Source organism: Elaeis guineensis, chromosome 12 (genome assembly GCF_000442705.2).
Source record: "Elaeis guineensis isolate ETL-2024a chromosome 12, EG11, whole genome shotgun sequence".
Lineage (NCBI taxonomy): Eukaryota > Viridiplantae > Streptophyta > Magnoliopsida > Arecales > Arecaceae > Elaeis > Elaeis guineensis.
The window spans coordinates 91,648,154-91,666,080 of record NC_026004.2 but is presented as its reverse complement, the minus strand read 5'-3'; positions in this window follow the sequence as shown (position 1 = coordinate 91,666,080).

Below are 17,927 nucleotides of genomic sequence, written 5' to 3'. Positions count from 1 at the left end.
TATGATATCATTTGAGATAAATTCAAAAATTTATATCTTTTTTTTGAAACTTAAATGGATTGATACTACTTAAAGAAGGGAAGAAATGATTTCTACAAATTTAAACATGTTTTGTGCTTTATTTTGAATCATCTATTCAAATTCTTTGTTTTGAAAATCTCTATTACTATTAGATCTTTAAAGCTCAAAGGACTTTTTCAACTGAAATTGAGAAATGTCTTTGCATCTATATTTTTAAAAAATATAAGAAATCTAAATTTGAAAGTTAAGTTGAATTTAGAAAGGGGAGAAAACTAATCAATTCTGAAAATTGAACATTTATGTCTAAATTTAATTTTAATGATTCATTTATAAACCTTCCCTTGCACTTTTTGATGTTATCAAAAAGGAGGAGATGATGTTGTGCTGAGTATATGCTTGAGTTTCTATGTTTCTTATATGCTTCTTTATTTAATTTGAATACATGGAAAAAGTTATACTCGAGATATTCATTTGGCTTGCTTGAAATAATCATATAAAATGAGTATATATTTGGATGCATTCATAAAGTGTATGTTCATATGTTTATTTTATCACCTTATGATTATATTGATAAATTAATTGAAATACATTATGTTTATTTGCGTATGTACTCAAAGTTTTATCATCATCAACAAGAAAAAGATTGTTGATCCTATGATTGATTTTGATGATAAACAAAATATTGAGCATAATTAGTATTAATCATGTGTTTTAAGGATAGATGTAGGATTTCCTAAGTACTGACAATAAAAAAATCATCTATGGAAGAAATCCTCTCAAGTTGTTAAGCCAAAGTACTTCAAAGAATAGATTTTTTCATGTTTGGCTAAAAAGAGTCGACTCTTGAGATTGAAGAGTCAATTCTGATATATTGGAATGCACCAGCACAGCCATCAAGTCGACTCATGAATAGTAAGAGTCGACTCTCTCAGAGAAAATAAAAGACTTTAATTTCAAATTTTCTGTAAGAGTCGACTCATAAATTCTGCGAGTCAACTCGTAGGTAGCTCGAGTCGACTCGTGAAGACTATGAGTTGACTCCTGGCATGGAACGTACTAATGATTAGTTTTTTTGTACTTCTCCAATGACTGATTTTTACTTCTAACACTTATTCCAACTCTTTCAATGGTCAAAACTCATTCTCTAGCCATTTTCAAGCTTACAAAAGGTTAGAGAATTATTTGAAAAGTAAGAGGAAGGGGATTAAAAGAGAAAAACATTCATTTAGGTGAGAGCTTCACTGAAAATTCTTGAGAAGAGAAAAAGGGAGGAAAGTTGTATACAAAATTAAGTGAGCCTTCAAGAGTGATCTTCTCCATCATCAATAACATCCTTCCAAGCATCAAAAAAGAGAAGTCAAGCATCAAAAGAATAACTTATCAACTTTCTCGAAACTTAAAGAGTTTTTTTTTTGTTCTTTAATTGTGCTAAAATTCTTACACCTTGTATCTTATTTTCCTTATAAGTTTCTTTGGAGGAAAAAAAACTTAGGGTAAAAATTCATCTAAGTCCAAAATTGGATATTGTAGATTTTGATTGATGAGCCTATAAAACCAACTGGATTGATTGTAAATCTAAAAAATAATCGATGTATGATTTTGATTGGTGATCTCAAAAAACCAACTAAATTTATTTATGATCTTGGATAAAATAAATACACTATAATCAAACTAATAGTAAAATTTCTAAGGGATACTTGGAGAGTAAATGTAGGTATGGAGTTGCACCAAATCATTAAAAAATCTTTATCTTTGTGTTGTGCTTTGTGTGCTTGCTTTTAATTCTTACTTTACTTTTATTATCTCAATTTTGTTGCAACACAATTGCATACACCCCACAATCACTTAAGATAGCTAAAGTTGAAGCACATCATTATTTAGATTCTAGATTTAGCTAAAATTTTTAAAGAATTTAATTCACCCCCTTCTTGAGTTGCTACCTTTCTAGGAAATAACTTTTTCAAAAAAATTATGAGCACTTTGATTCTGAAGTCCAAACCATACTCAAATAAATACTCATATACCAACATTTCAAAAAAGAATATTTATATAAAAAATGAAACAAGTGATAGTTTGTAACAATTTAGGATCTTATCCAAAAAGGCTAGCCAAAAGATATTATTTGGATTCTTCAATCCTGTATAAATATCTAAAATTTTTTCAATGAATAATTGATGTAGGATTAAATATATGTCCGTATGTATCTTCACATACTCTCTCTCTATAAGCTCTAGCATCTTCACCCGTCAGACTAAGGATTCAAATCCATAATTTTATTCACAAGCACCACGATCGACTCGTGATCAGCCTCATTGAACCCATTGGTGTCTGAGATCTCACCTGCACTCCGGCTTGTCCATCCATATTAAAGTTTGTTAAATTTGCTTTTCACTTTTCTTGAATGAGAGTACTTATGTTTTCTTGAATGGGTTGGATACTATATAGGATAGCTACAGACCAGTTTGGAAGATCTTGTGCCCATTGGGACTTTTTTTATTTAAGGGGGGTGGGGGGGTTGGCTATTGAGGTATAAGTAACAGTTACCTACTTCAAGAAATTGTTTTCATTGAATCCTTATCATTGTTCTTATGGTCTGTTTTCTTTTTTTTAAGTACATATATATATATATTTATTTATTTATTTATTTCAAATCTAGTTCTAGATTGATTATTTTTATAAGGAGCTTTTAAATCATTTTTAGCTAGGCATTAACAAATTTTATAGCATCAAGCCTGCTTGAGTTCTAACTTCGGGCATGACCTGGAATTTTTTATTACAGTACCTAGACATGTGAAATAGGTGTTAGGTGTCCGAGTGGCCATAGGTGCTGGACATTGTATCTTTGAAATAACTGGATATGGAGGTAGTCCGTGTTTTTGTAGATACACTTGTCAATATGTAGAGATGTATATAATACTTAAAATTATTGGAACAATTGCTTTATAATTGAATCGAATTCATAAAATCTTTATTAAATGTTAGACTTGTAAATTTCTAGGTATCAGTGCCAACAGTGGTTGTATAACTATGACAGTATCATGATCTTTCCGTATTGAAGTGCCAATAAGTGTTATGAAGTGTCTAGTTACCCAAGGGTCTGGAAACAACAGAAATCCAAATTTTTTTGAAGTATACAAGTAGCGCTAATTGTTTTTTTTTTTTTTTGAGGAAAATGGAGGGAGTAAGATACTTCTGCCATTGAGAATTATATTAATAATATTTAATAGATGATACAGAGGTTTACAAAATACTGGGCACAAACACTCAAGAGTATGGGAGAGAACAGGGGACCTAGGCCAGTGCTAACGGACATCTGAAGTCTATGCACCGGCTGAGAGACAAACCATAACAAAGGATTTTCAAAAGGTTTAACACGGAGATCAAAGGTTCATAAATGAACATCACAATTCATTTACAAATCTGATAGTTTCTATTTGCAATCAACCTCTAATAATCCAAACACGTTTCACCCCAATATGAATGTTGTCATGCTGACCCGATAGTCAGCTTCATGCTAGAACTGCCATCAAAATAAGATCTGGGAGAGAGTGCTTATACAAAGCCTATCAACGTGCTACAAGCAAAGTCATCTTGTTGGTCATTTCGGATTTCGCCAGCCTATTTAGACCATAGGGTGAGTCAAATTTTGTGGCTGTATCTACTTCACAGAATTATCTTTGCATGGGTCTAACTTTTTGCAATCCTATTCTGATGGTTAAAAGGCCTCTGATCATTTAGTTGAGGTTCCCTTCAGGAGAAGACCTCATACAAGGCATCCTTTAGAGTAAGATCTAGGAGAGCTGAGAGAGAAGGGGAGTGACATTTAAGTGTGGAACTGCAGATAGCCAATCTGTAAAAGTGAAGATTGCAGTCCTCACCATTGTAGAGGGCATGGAAGCATGAAGATGGAAGATTCTGGAATTCCTTTTTTTCCAGGGACACCAAACAGAGGTGAGAAATAAGCACTCCAATATAGAAAATTTGGATTTAATCTGAGGGGAATGCCTCCAAGAATCCTAGACATCAGAGAAGGTTGATGGTAGGTCAGGGGTGTTAACCTTTGAAAATATGATTTGCCAATATGCTTTGGAGAAGGAGCACTACAGCATAATATGGTTGATGGATTCGTCAGTTTCGTCACATAAGGGACAGTTCCCAATGGTATTAACTCCTCTTTTGATTAGGTTATCTCTAGTCAGAATTTTATTATGATAGCTTAGCCAGAAAAATAGCTTAGCCTTCTCTAGAATTGGGAGACTCCAAAAGCTTTTGCCTAAGCTAGATATCACTCCTCCATGAATGAGAAAATTGTAGCTAGCACGAACTAAGTAAACACCATTAGAACCCCACTTACAAATCCAGGTATCCGATTCAGTGTTTAAGGTTACAACCTGTAATATATTCAGTGAAGCGAAATTTAGTGCAGGGGTAAAATGGTAATTTTAAAACTTTTTTTAAAATTATGATTTTATAATAAAAAATATTAATTAATCTAATTAATTAATATATATTTATCTTACACTAGGATCTAAATATGATATACAACATGCATACATTTAAATTTGAAATTCGAATTTGAACAGTAAATACTTTACTGTAATGTGTTCAGAACACAATACCTTTATGCGGGTAGTAGATCGTCGCAATCTGATCACCGTCAGGAGAGTCTGATCATCGTGATGCAGCCACACAACACATCTGGCCTCTACAGATCATCCACATGAGACTCCCGATCTGATCGGCTCCTCACGGGTGCTAGCTCGTTGTAGAGCCCTTTCGACGGCTGATGTTGATCGAACTCCTTCGATCGATGTCTGCTGATTTTTTGGATATTCTGGATCATCAGTAGATGTGCTTGAGAGGATGTTGAAGATCTCTCTTAAATTTGGTGAGCTCACGACACTCGTAGCTCACCTTCTCACTTCTCGAACCCCAGGCTGAAACCCTAGGGTACACTAAGAAAAACTCTACGCCTTTTTTTCTTTCTTTTCTTTCTTTTTCTCTCAGAAGGTTTTGGACCTTCACCTCATGTAGAAAGGTTCCTCACACCCCAAACTTTCTCTCCAAAAATTTTTACGCACGCCCCACCTTTCTCCTCTTTTTAAAACAACATCGAACGTGTCCTATCCATGTGAGAGGATAAAGTTAAGTGGTTGCACATTTGAATTCACATCGAGTTTGAATTCAAATGCAAACCAACTCATCCCTATCTACTTATGATGTGAGAAGAGAAAGGCGTGGACTCTTTGTGTGTGGAAAAGTTTCACGAGAAACCTTTTCTCGTGTAAGTTATGTGGCACACAAGATGGATAAGCCTGAAGGCACAAGAGATAAGTTATCCATTCAAATTCAAACATGCTTTGAAACTGAATGGTTAACTAATCAGCTTTATCCATCCATATGGTGCACAAAAGTGGGCATGGGGAGGGCTTTGCGTGAGAAAAAATTCACAAGAAATTCCTTCTCATGAATTCAAATGGGCACAGTGGATGTGAGGTGGCGCAGGGAGTTTGGGTCAAGGTGGTTTCATTATTTAAACCAACCTAATTGAACCAAATAAGTTAGGCCCAATTAGACTAATTTAAACCCAACTTAATTAGGCTTAATTAGGCTCAATAAAATCCTAATCAAATCAGAAATTGACTAAGCCCAACCCTTGATCAAATCAGGGACCAAACCATCTCGACGATTAGGTCAACTCTTAACCTAATCGGTCAAACCCAACTGAATCCAATTCAATTGGACTTAATCCAAAAATAATTACTTAATCAAATTGAGTTAATTAGTGATCAAATCACTAATTAAACCTCTCATAAATATTGAATCCAAATCTGATGGGCAATCAAGCATCAAAATTTATCGATATGAAATTCTGATCGAAAAGTCCCAAACCAGCGGGACTCTTGACCCCGGTACCCAAAATATATGGGACTCATGATCAGAGAATCCTGATTCTTGATCACAGAGTCCCAGACACGTAGGACTCATAGTCCATGAACATTAGGATTCTTCATCAGCCATCAGATCAGATAGGAACCTCTAATGTGTGTGACCCCGCAGGTTCGAACCTAAGCTGGTAGCACAGGAACCAATTCCTGTACTAATCGAAGTGACCATCTAGCAATGGTATCCGACATCTGGATAGGTCAAATAGTTACAATTGCAACACTCAGAACCTACGTGAATATGGTTACTGTATAATTCATCCCTTTTGACCCCTGTGTTTAGGATGACTCAGGGTTAAACTGTCAACCCTGATTAGATCATCCGAATCGTGCTCAACTCAAACAGTCCTGTGACTCCTCACTAGGACTACTCTGGCCAAGGTTTTGCTAAATTGAAACACGACTATACACAGCTCCTGAATTGGAGTGGTCAATCCCATCTTGACACACACACCGACAAGTCAAGTACTTGACTACACCCAGCAGCCTTCTGTCACTGAATTAGAAATTCAGGTAGTCCAGTGCCTAAGTACAGTGAGTTTCTTGCAAGTCACCACGGCGGTCTCAGGTCGGAGGGACATTTATACCCATATCCCATCGGAGCAAATCTTGACAGCAAAGATAGCTCTGGAGTCGGTCACGTTCAGTGCAGATGTACCCTTACATCTTACCTGTATGCCATACCAATGTCTCCACACTCCTTGATTAAGAGGACAACCAACCTATATGGCACACAACGATCTATGCTCGATAAATATTATTGTCCTTGGTAACAACGTATCATTTGGTCACGAATAGGTTTAAGGACTAAACAACAAATCCTCCTTTGTCGAGTCTAAATAGTCCTAAGGACTTCACCACAACATAGAAGTTCATTAGAAGATGACAATTTGTGATGAAAAATATCCAAATAATTTTTATTTATTTATGATTTATGTACTAATACAACAAAGAGCACAACCATCAACAGGCTGATGATTGGCTTTGAGACATATTCCCAACAATCTCCCACTTGGCCTAAAGCCAATCAGTGCAGTATCTAATACCCATCTTCGACTTGAAATCATCGAACTCCTTCACCGCAATGGCTTTAGTGAATGGATCGGCCAAATTCTCCTTCTCGTCGATCTTCTGAAGGTCGACGTCTCCTCGATCTATGATTTTCTGAATGAGATGGTAGCGGCACAAAATATGCTTCATTCACTGGTGTGCCTTTGGTTCCTTCGCCTGAGCAATGGCTCCAGAGCTATCATAGTAGAGTAGAACTGGACCAACAAGAGAGGGTGCTACTCTGAGCTCGGTGATGAATTTCCTTAGCCACACCACTTTTTTGATAGCATCTGATGCAGCGACATACTTCACCTCGCAAACTGAATCAGCCACTGTGTGCTGCTTGAAACTTTTTCAGCAGACAGCCCCACCATTAAGGGTAAAAATAAATCCCGACACACCCTTACTGTCATCGTGATCAGACTGAAAACTAGAGTCTATAAACCCTATAGGTCTCAAGTCCGATTCACCATAAACAAGCCACTGGTCCTTAGTATTTCTTAAATACTTCAGGAAGGTTTTAACAACCTTCCAGTGATTCTCCCCTAGATTAGATTGGTATCTACTTACTATCCCTAGTGAGTATGCCACATCTGATCGTATACATATCATGGCGTACATGATAGATCCCACTGCTGAAGCATATGAAATTCTACCCATACGCTCTCTCTCTTGAGGTGTTGTCAGACAATCCCTCTTCGAGAGAGAAATTCGATGGCCTATCGGTAGATAGCCTTTCTTGAAATTCTCCATGCTAAACCTCTTCAGCATAATATCAATGTACGTGGACTGGGATAAGCCAAGCAATCTTTTAGATCTATCCCTATAGATCCTCATCCCTAGGATGTAGGAAGCTTCTCCCAGATCTTTCATGGAGAATTATGGCGACAGTCAAATCTTTATTCCCTGTAATGCAGGGATATCATTCTCGATTAAAAGAATGTTATCCACATACAATACAAGAAATACTACTACTAGACCATTAGCCCACTTATAAATGTAGGGCTCTTCTTCATTCTTAACGAAGCCATACGTCTTGATCGTCCTATCAAAATGTATGTTCCAACTCCGGGATGCCTGCTTAAGTCTATAAATGGACCTCTGTAGCCTGCACACCTTAGACTCATCTGTGGATGTGAATCCTTCAGGTTGTATCATATACACCTCTTCGTCCAGCTCTCCATTTAAGAAAGCTGTTTTCAATCAATCTGCTAGATTTCATAATCCAGATGGGCAGCTATTGCAAGCATAATCCGAATGGATTTGAGCATTGCCACAGGAGAAAACATCTCGTCATAGTCTATACCATAACGTTGACGATATCCCTTGGCAACCAGACGGGCTTTATAGGTTTTCACCTTTCTGTCTGCACCCCTCTTCCTCTTGAAGACCCACTTACACCCTATGGGTTTTACTCCTTCGGGTGGGTCAACCAATGTCCATACTGTGAGAAAAATTCAGTGCAGGGATAAAATGGTAATTTTAAATTTTTTTTAAAATTATAATTTTACAGTAGAAAATATTAATTAATCTAATTAATCAATATAAATTTATCCTACACTAGGATCTAAATATGATATATAGCATGCATTCATTTAAATTTGAATTTCAAATTCAAACAGTAAATACTTTACTGTAATGTGTTCAAAACACAATACCTTTGTGCGGATAGTAGATCACCACAATCTGATCACCGTCGGAAGAGTCTGATCATTACGATGCAGCCACACAGTGTGTCTAGCCTCTGCAGATCATCCACATGAAGCTTTCGATCTGATCGACTCCTCACGAGTGCTAGCTCGTTGTAGAGCCTTTTTGACGGTCGATGCTGATCGAACTCCTTCGATCGATGTCTGTCGATTCTTTGGATGCTCTGGATCATCAATAGACATGCTTGAGAGGATGTTGAAGATCTTTCTAAAATTCTAGGAAACTCTAGGGAACTCACCGAAAACTTTGCACCCACTTTTATTTTTTTCTTTCTTTTTCTCTTGGAAGGACATGGACTTTCTTTTCATGCACAAGACTTCTCACACCCCAAAATTTTTCTCCAAAAATCTTCTTCTTGCATGCCCCACTCTTCTCCTCCTTTTATAACCACGTCAAACGTCTTATCCAAAAGAAAGGATAAAGATGAGTAATTGCACATTTGAATTCAAATTTAAATTTTGAATTCAAATGGACACCAACTCATCCCTTATCCACTAAAGGTGTGAGGCGTGGCTTAAATTGTGCATAGAGTGATTTCATGAGAAACCTTTTCTTATGTAATAAATGGGGCATAAAAAAAAGGATAAGGTGCAAAGATTGATTGCCCATTTAAATTCAAACTTTATTTTAAATTTGAATGACCAACCAATCATCCTTATCCATTCATATGGCACATTAAAGTGGGGCATGGAGAGGGCATGGCGTGAGAAAATAATTCATGAGAAGTTTCTTCTTATGAATTTAAATGGGTGCAATGGAAGTGAGGTGGCGCATGGAGATTGGGTCAAGGTGGTTTAATTATTTAAACCCACCTAATTGAACTAAATAAGTTAGATCTAATTAGATTAATTTAAATCCAATTAAATTAGGCTTAATTAGGCTCAATAAAATCTTAATCAAATCAAGAATTGATTAAGCCAACCCTTGATCAAATCAGGGATCAAACCATCTCGACGATTAGGTCAACTCTTAACCTAATCAGATCAAACCCAACTGAATCCAATTCAATTGGACTTGATCCAAAAATAATTACTCAATCAAATTGAGTTAATTAGTGATCAAATCATTAATTAAATCTCTCATAAATACTGAGTCCAAATTCGATGGGCAATCGAGCATCAGAATTCATCGATATATAACCCTGATAGAAAAGTCCCAACCAGTGGGACTCTTGACCCCGGTACCCATAATGTGTGGAATTCATGATCAGAGAATCCTGATTCTCGATCACTGATTCTCAAATATGTAGGATTCTACATCAGCCATCAGATCAGATAGGAACCTCTAATGTGTGTGACCCCGCAGGTTCGAACCTAAGCCGGGAGCACAGAAACCAATTCCTATACTAATTGAAGTGACCATCTAGCAATGGTACCCGACATCCAGATAGGTCGAAGAGTCACAATCACAACACTCAGAACCTACATGAATATGGTTACTGTATAATTCATCCTTTTGACCCCTGTATTTAGGACGACTCAAGGTTAAACTATCAACCCTGATCAGATCATCCGAATCGTGCTCAACTCAAACAGTCCTGTGACTCCTCACAAGGACTACTCTGGCCATGATTTTGCTAAATTGAAATATGACTGTACACAGCTCCTAAACTGGGGTGGTCAATCCCATCTTGACACATACACCGATAAGTGAAGTACTTGACTACACCCAGCAGCCTTCCGTCATTGAATTAGAAATTCAGGTAGTCCAGTGCCTAAGTGTAGTAAGTTGCTTGCAAGTCACCATGGCGGTCTCAGGTCGGAGGGATATTTATACCCATATTCCATCGGAGCAAATCTTGACAGCAGAAATAACTCTGGAGTCGGTCACGTTCAGTACAGATGTACCCTTACATCTCACCTGTATGCCATACTAGTGTCTCCACACTCATTGGTTAAGAGGACAACCAACCTATATGGCACACAACGACCTATGCTTGATAAACGTTGTCATCCTTGGTAACAACGTATCATTTGGTCGCGAACAGATTTAAGGACTAAATGACAAATCCTCTTTTGTCGAGTCTAAATAGTCCTAAGGACTTCACCACGACATAGGAGTTCATTAGAAGATGAAACATTTTGTGATGAAAAAATATCAAAAAATTTTTTATTAATTCATAATTCATGTACATATACAAAAATGAGCACAACCGTCAACAGACTGACGATTGGCTTTGGAACACTATTCCCAACAATCTCCCACTTGGTCTAAAGCCAATCGGTGCAGTATCTAATACCCATCTTTGAATTGTAGTTGTCGAACTCCTTCACTGCAATGGCTTTAGTAAATGGGTCGGTCAGGTTCTCCTTCCCGTCGATCTTCTGAAGATCGATGTCACCTCGATCCATAATTTTCCAGATGAGATGGTAGCGGTGCAGAATATGCTTCGTCCGCTGGTGTGCCTTTGGTTCCTTCGCCTGAGCAATGGCTCCAGAGCTGTCACAGTAAAGCAGAACTAGACCAACAAGAGAGGGTGCTACTCCGAGCTCGGTGATGAATTTCCTCAGCCACACCACTTCTTTGACAGCATCTGATGCAGCGACATACTCTGCCTCGCAAACTGAATCAGCCACTGTGTGCTGCTTGAAACTTTTCCAGCAGATAGCCCCACCATTAAGGGTAAAAATAAATTCCGACACACTTTTGCTGTCATCGTGATTAGACTGAAAACTAAAGTCTGTAAACCCTATAAGTCTCAAGTCTGATTCATCATAAATAAGCCACTGGTCCTTAGTATTTCTTAAATACTTCAGGATAGTTTTAACAACCTTCTAGTGATTCTCCCCTGGATCAGATTGGTATCTACTCACTACCCCTAGTGAGTATGCCACATCTGATCGTGTACATGTCATGGCGTACATGATAGATCCCACTACCGAAGCATATGGAATCCTACCCATACGCTCTCTCTCTTGAGGTGTTGTCGGACAATCCCTCTTCGAGAGAAAAATTCCATGGCCTATCGGAAGATAACCTTTCTTGGAATTCTCCATGCTGAACCTCTTCAGCATAGTATCAATGTACGTGGACTGAGATAGACCAAGCAACCTTTTAGATCTATCCCTATAGATCCTCATCCCTAGAATGTAGGAAGCTTCTCCCAGATCCTTCATGGAGAACTGTGACGACAGCCAAATCTTTATTCCCTGTAATGCAGGGACATCATTCTCGATTAAGAGAATGTCATCCACATATAATACAAGAAATACTACTACTAGACCATTAGCTCACTTATAAATGCATGGCTCTTCTCCATTCTTAACGAAGCCATACATCTTGATCGTCTTATCAAAACGTCTGTTCCAACTCCGTGATGCCTGCTTAAGTCCATAAACGGACCTCTGTAGCCTGCACACCTTAGACTCATCTGTGGATGTGAATCCTTAATGTTGTATCATATACACCTCTTCATCCAGCTCTCCATTTAGGAAAGCTGTCTTCACATCCATCTGCCAGATTTCATAGTCCAGTTGGGCAGCTATCGCAAGCATAATCCGAATGGATTTGAGCATTGCCACAGGAGAAAATGTCTCGTCATAGTCTATACCATAATGTTGACGATATCCCTTGGCAACCAAACAGGCTTTATAGATTTCCACCTTTCCGTCTGTGCCTCTCTTCCTCTTGAAGACCCATTTACACCCTATGAGTTTTACTCCTTCAGGTGGGTCAACCAATGTCCACACATCGTTGACCTTCACGGACTCCATTTCAGATTTCATGGCCTCTAGCCATTTCTCAGAGTCGGATCTCTGCATTGCATCCATGTAGGTGATCGGATCCTCATCATTTTCATCAAGTTCGATAGGATCGTCATCCCGGACCAAGAAACCATAGTATCTGTCCGGTTGACGTGGTACTCTACCAAATCGCCTTAAGGGTGCTTGAACAATGGGCTCTGGATCTGATCTAATCAAATCCGATTCAGGTTCAGTAACTTGTGTTGATTTTTCAACCTGTCAAACTTCATCAAGTTCGACCTTAGAGGCAACAGTCCCTTCACCAAGGAACTCCTTTTCCAAAAAGATTGCTTTAAGGCTGACAAACACTTTTTGCTCATTAGCTAGGTAGAAGTAATACCCTTTGATCTCTTTTGGGTACCCTATAAAATTACACTTGTCAGACCTAGGTCCAAGCTTGTCCATAATTAAATATTTAACATAAGTCGGACATCCTCAAACCTTAAGGTGTGAGAGTACTAGCTTACGTCCTATCCATATCTCATATGGTGTTTTGGTTACAGACTTACTCGAAATGCTATTTAGAAGGTCACAAGTTGATTCGAGCGCATATCCCCAGAGGGAGATCGGCAGACCAGCAAACCCCATCATGGATCGAACCATGTCCAACAAAGTCCGATTCCTCCTTTCAGACACACCATTATGCTGTGGTGTTCCAGGAGGTGTCCACTGAGAGAGAATCCCATTCTTCCCTAGATATGTCAGAAAATCATTGGAAAGGTATTCACCTCCTCGATCAGATCGAAGAGTTTTAATACACTTTTCAATTTATTTTTCTACCTCATTTCGGAATAGTTTGAACATTTCAAATGACTCCGACTTATGCTTCATTAAATAGACATACCCATACCTCGATAGGTCGTCTGTGAAGGTTATGAAGTAGAAATATTCACTTCTTGTACTTGAGCTCATGGGTCCACATACATCAGAATGTACCAGAGCCAAGAGTTCACTGGCTCACTCATCTTTTTCAGTAAAAGGTGACTTGGTCATTTTACCAAGAAGACAGGACTCACAGGTTGGAAGTGATTCACAATCACCTACTTCAAGAATTCCTTCTTGAGCCAACCTGTTTATCCTGTTCTTATTGATATGACCTAGCCTACAGTGCCAAAGGTAGACTTCTAACACATTATCTATTCTAGGGCATTTATCGAAGGTTTGAACCACACTAACAGGTTGTGATAGAAAGTGTTGGTGCAAAAATCCGCCTGCGCCGGAGAAGCTGGAGTTGAGGAAGCCGCGGTCGCCGTCGGGACCTGCAAGGGAAGTCTAAATCGGAGGTGGGGTTGCTCCGGCAAGACCCTCCGACGCTCAAGTCAGTTCTCTGCCTCAACAAGAATGGAGTGCTCGAACAGAGAATTTAGCAGAGTTTTGAGATAAGGCAAAAGAGCTTAAAAATAACGTATCTGAGTCCCCCCTTTTATAGGCGGGGGAGGCAACGGACTGATGGCGACGTGTGTAACCGCCTGTTAGTGGGCCACCCACGGTCAGGAGAATTGATTACGAAAGATAATGGAGCAGACACGCGGGCATCATCTCGACTTGCCACATGGAATCTGTTATGAGGGGTGGAGCAGCATCCGTCGTCAGGAGAATCGCATGGTATCCGTCGCAGGAGGTGGAGCAGGTTCGTGGCCGTCACTGTGGCCTGCCAGGGGGATAGTGGAGCTGTGCGGAGTCCGCCATAGGAAGTGGAGCAGGGCGGCTATGGCTGCTGCGGCTTGTCAGGGAATGATGATACTACGTGGAGTCCGCCACAGGAGGTGGAGCAAGGTCGCGGCCATTTTGAGGGCCTGTCAGGGGGCGTGGATCTGTCGATTGAAGCTCGGTAACGATCGAAGCTGTCGTGAGCGGAGCCCGGCTCCCGTAGGAGTTCGGGCGGAGCTGTTCTGATGTTGGCGGCGAAGTCCGGCTCCCGTAGGAGTCCGGGTGGAGCTGCACTTGCTGATGGCGGTGGAGCCCGGCTCCCGTAGGAGTCCGGGCGGAGCTGCACTTGCTGATGGCGGTGGATCCCGGCTCTCGTAGGAGTCCGAACGGAGCTGCACTTGCTGATGGCAGTGGAGCCCGGCTCCCGTAGGAGTCCGGGCGGAGCTGCACTTGCTGATGGTGGTGGAGTGCGGCTCCCGTAGGAGTCCGGGCGGAGCTGTGCTGATGCCGTCGGTGGAGCCCGGCTCCCGTAGGAGTCCGGGCGGAGCTGCACTTGCTGATGGCGGTGGAGCCCGGCTCCCGTGGGAGTCCGAGCGGAGCTGTGCTGATGTCGTCGGTGGAGCCCGGCTCCCGTAGGAGTCCGGGCGGAGCTGCGCTGCAAACAAAGCCAAGGGTGAAGTCTGGCTCTGATAGGAGTCCGGATTGAGCTTACCAGCAGTTGATACTAAGGGCGGAGCCCGGCTCCCGTAGGAGTCCGGGCGGAGCTGCACTTGCTGATGGCGGTGGAGCCCGGCTCCCGTAGGAGTCCGGGCGGAGCTGCACTTGCTGATGGCGGTGGAGCCCGGCTCCCGTAGGAGTCCGGGCGGAGCTGCACTTGCTGATGGTGGTGGAGTCCGGCTCCCGTAGGAGTCCGGGCGGAGCTGTGCTGATGCCGTCGGTGGAGCCCGGCTCCCGTAGGAGTCCGGGCGGAGCTGCACTTGCTGATGGCCGTGGAGCCCGGCTCCCGTAGGAGTCCGGGCGGAGCTGTGCTGATGTCGTCGGTGGAGCCCGGCTCCCGTAGGAGTCCGGGCGGAGCTGCGCTGCAAACAAAGCCAAGGGTGAAGTCCGGCTCTGATAGGAGTCCGGATTGAGCTTACCAGCAGTTGATACTAAGGGCGGAGCCCGGCTCCCGTGGGAGTCCGGGCGGAGCTGTTCTGATGCTGGCGGCGGAGTCTGGCTCCCGTAGGAGTCCGGGCGGAGCTGCACTTGCTGATGGCGGTTCCGCCGTGGGTTCCGGCTGTGGATATTTTATACCCAACACCAGTCCCCCTACATCCGAGTTTTGAATTTCAAACGAAGAAAGTACACAGAAGTACAGCCGGAACCGTCCCTTCGAATCCCGCGCCCTGCCGCTCCCGGATGTTTTGGCATTAAATGAGCGCGTGCCGGAGTCTTTTCGAATTGGGGCGGTACGAGGGGACGCTTCGAAGATCCCGCGGGTATGCTGGCCTAGGTACGGCGTAATTATGACCCTGCCAACCGCCAGCCGCCTTCAGCCGTCAGCCACGGGGAGTGGGACACGTGTCGGATGCGGACTGGCCTGGGGGGATTCGAGATCATTATGGCGTCGGATCCCAGGGTCAATTTAAACCCGTCCTCCCCCCTTCAGGCGCCCCACTCCGCTTCTGATTTCTTGCTGGCGTCTGTCATCTTCCCGAGAGTCCGCTCTAGCGAACGCCCTCTCGAGCCGTAGGCGCCTTCCGTTTCTCACTCTCCAGGCCCCCAGAGCAAGATAGGTTAGTGCCCACCTTCTCCTTCTTACCGCCTAGGGTCTTCTCCTCCTTCCACCTTTTTTGTGTCTTCTCCTGAGTTGACCTCCGGCGTCTCCCTCCTTTCTCGGCTTGCTTTTCTAGGGCCCTTTAGGTTCTCCCCCAAAGAAAAATGTCTTCCGATTCTTCTGCTCCCGTAAGTTCTGGGAGTTCTTCTGCTTCAAACCCCCAGGCCCCTGTTTCTGCGGACGAACCCGTGTTTGGGGCAGGGTCTCGCCCGGTCTTCGCACCGGGCACCATTCCTTGTTCGTCGACTCCGGACGAACTTCTCCTGATAAGGGCTCGGTACGGGGTCCCTTCAGAGTACGACCTGGAGCTCCCCGGCCCCTCTGACCGGGCCAGCGCTCCCCCTCCTGGTCGCTTTTGTTTGTACCAGGAGGCATTCCGTGCCGGACTCCGGCTTCCGCTTCCTGCTTTTGTTGCCGCCTTCTTTCGTTTCTTAGACATTTCTCTCGCTTCTGTCGCCCCGAATTCCTTTAGGTTTTTGATAGGGTTTCTCTCCCTCTGTCACATAGCCGAGGTCCAGCCTTCCCTCTCCCTGTTCAGACATTTCTACACCTTCAAACGCCATCCTTCAGCGAAGGACTGGTGGTACTTCTCCCCCCAGTTCGGTAAGAAGGGGTTGCTGAAGGGCGCCCCTTCTTCGATTCACAACTGGAAGGAGAAATTTCTCTTCATTTACTGTCCGACCCTGGAATTGGGCCTGCCCCCCTGGGGGTCTCTGAGGGATTCCGTCCGTCGGGCTCCCAGCCTGGGAGAGGACGACCTTCAGGCCGCCCAGAAGCTCCTGAGTTACCCCGCTCCTTCCCTTCCAAACCTACTGAGGGAGCCGCTTCTCTTCAACATCGGCCTGAGCCCTCAGGATCCAGCAAGTATGTATCTTTCCTTTTCTTGTCTCCTTCTTCTTTCTCTTCCTTTCTCTCTCCTTTTTCCTCTTTTCTCTTTCTCTTTCTCTTTTTTCTTTCTTCTTCTCTTTTTTTTTTTTTTTTCGGACTGATTGGTGCTGCTTTTGCCTTCTTCTTTTCTTTTCCTTTTTTTTTTTTTTTTTTTTTGTCGTTTTGTCCCTCTTTCTCTGGCCGTCCTGGTCCTGTAGTACATATATCAGAAATGAGAAAAAGCATTTTGTGTTACCTTGTCCGCGTGTAGCACCAATATTGTCGTTCGTTGACCCTTTCTCGTTGTTTGGCCTGTTTGGCTTAGAGGTCGTCGTGGGAAAGGGCTCTTCCTTTCCATCCGATCTCGTCACGTGGCCGAGCCTCGCCACCATTTTTAACCCTTGCTGGTGAAGTAGCGGATGGAGCCCAGCTTTCTTGGCGGCGGAGTCCGGCTCCCGTAGGAGCTCGGGCAAAGCTTTCCTGGCGGCGGAACCCGGCTCCCGTAGGAGTCCCGCTGAAGTTTACCTTGGCGGCGGAGCCCGGCTCCCGTAGGAGTCCGGGTGAAGCTTTACCTTGGCGGCGGAGCCCGGCTCCCGTAGGAGTCCGGGTGAAGCTTTACCTTGGCGGCGGAACCCGGCTCCTGTAGGAGTCTGAGTGAAGCTTTACCTTGGCGGTGGAACCCGGCTCCCGTAGGAGTCCGGGTGAAGCTTTAACTTGGCGGCGGAACCCAGCTCCCGTAGGAGTCCGGGTGAAGCTTTACCTTGGCGGCGGAACCCGGCTCCCGTAGGAGTCCGGGTGAAGGTTTACCTTGGCGGTGGAACCCGGCTCCCGTAGGAGTCCGGGTGAAGCTTACCTTGGCGGCGGAACCCGGCTCCCGTAGGAGTCCGGGTGAAGCTTTACCTTGGCGACGGAACCCGGCTCCCGTAGGAGTCCGGGTGAAGCTTTACCTTGGCGGCGGAACCCGGCTCCCGTAGGAGTCCGGGTGAAGCTTTACCTTGGCGGTGGAACCCGGCTCCCGTAGGAGTCCCGCTGGAGTTTACCTTGGCGGCAGAGCCCGGCTCCCGTAGGAGTCCGGGTGAAGCTTTACCTTGGCGGCGGAACCCGGCTCCCGTAGGAGTCCGGGTG